The sequence below is a fragment of the Penaeus monodon genome, chromosome 25 (assembly GCF_015228065.2).
Source record: "Penaeus monodon isolate SGIC_2016 chromosome 25, NSTDA_Pmon_1, whole genome shotgun sequence".
Taxonomy (NCBI): Eukaryota; Metazoa; Arthropoda; class Malacostraca; order Decapoda; family Penaeidae; genus Penaeus; species Penaeus monodon.
The window spans coordinates 10998491-11000204 of record NC_051410.1 but is presented as its reverse complement, the minus strand read 5'-3'; positions in this window follow the sequence as shown (position 1 = coordinate 11000204).

Below are 1714 nucleotides of genomic sequence, written 5' to 3'. Positions count from 1 at the left end.
TAATGGGCCACCACTTAGTGTCCACAGGGTAATTAGTTACACATGATTTGTAAGTATGGTAAGAAATGGAAGGTATTTAAAATGACAAGGGGGATTAGCACCCCTCCCTCCAACCTCACTCTATCCTGTCATATAATGCGCTTGTCAGTCTGTCTTTAAGAAAATTGGAAGTATTTGAAGTACCAAACTTGTTTCGATGTCAACTAACTTTTGACGTTCAGACACATATTTCCATTCCATATAATATTATTTCTTTCATGTTCACTTCTTTATTTGATTATTTAACGGTGGAAGTTGTTTAAACACTTACCATGCCATTTCTGTTTTGCATCCTCGACTTCTATCACGCGTATATTCAGCGTGGCAGATCATGACAGAAGGCGCCTTTCTTGTCCCCACACGTGTAACACCCCTACCCCACCCCCAAACCCAACAAAATTTAGCCTTAAAAGACTATTTTTTCTTCAGTTTGATACGGTTTCACAATCAGTTTGCATGATTGCTAGTTCCCCTCATCTTAAAATACTGTTAATTTAAATTCGTTCGCTTTTGACTCCCCTTGAATAGAGAAATCCAGTTACTTTAAAATGCACGTTGTTATTGTGTCAGTAAGACAGATTTGATTAGTTTAGCATTCCAAGCAGTGCTGATAGAACGCAAGCCACATTCGGCCTTATGGAGCGCAGCAACGTCCTACTGTCACAATCTCTTTGGGAAATCTAAAGAGAAACATACAGGTCATATATGTAAAGCAAAACAAACGACGGAATCCTGATTTCTGTGTCATTCCAAAGTCATTTATATACGACTAGGAGAGTGACGCCCCTTTGTGTTACCCTGTGAGTTAAGTCCCGTCACTAAACTCTTTCTAACTTTGGCTTCATCTCTAATGTAGCTTCTGCCCTTGTGTCACCTCTTGGCACCGATCTGGCACTAGTGAGGGTGGGTCGAGGCTGGGGGCGGGGAGGGCTCGAGGGAGGTGAGGAGAGAGAGCATAGGGAGAGGGGATGTAAAGGGAGGGAGATATAGGGAGAGAGGGGCCAGAATGGGTGGGGGTTTAAGGGGAGGGGTTTTGTGCCCCGACATCTCCACCTCCACCTCGTTCCACACTCATAAAACCCTGTGTGAGAACCAGAGACGTGCGTGTGTGTGTGAGCGCCTGGCATCAGTGATGAGGAAGAGCGGGCAACACTCACTCGGCCGTCGCTCTTTTCCTCCGTTGATAAATTAAAGCAAGTGGACTTAGTGTCTTGCGTCTGTGTCTTCGTCTTCATCCGATTTCTTTGGTTTTAGTGTCATTTTTAAATTTAAATTTCTTCATTATTTATCCCTTTTATCGCATTGTGGTCTGACGCCTCGGCATTGACAGTGATTTATCGAACGCGAATGCCATTTTCTGTTGAATCGTGGTATTTTTCTTTATTTAAATGCTATTCCCTTAATTCCGGATGAAGTATCGAAAATCGAAAAGAATAGAGGAAAAGAAAGATGAGAAAGGAAGTGAAAGCATTAACCTCATCTCTTCTTTGTAGGTAACAATGCAGAGAAAAAGAGAGAGAGAAAGTCGAAACTAAAATGCCCGACTTAGAGAACCTTGACATTCGGCAGCTGGAAACGATATACTCATGAGCGCCTTGAGTTCGTGGCCAAAGGAGAAAAGGTGTGAGTGGATCCAGATATAAAGCCAGTCGCGAGTGAGGAGGAGGAGGGGTCG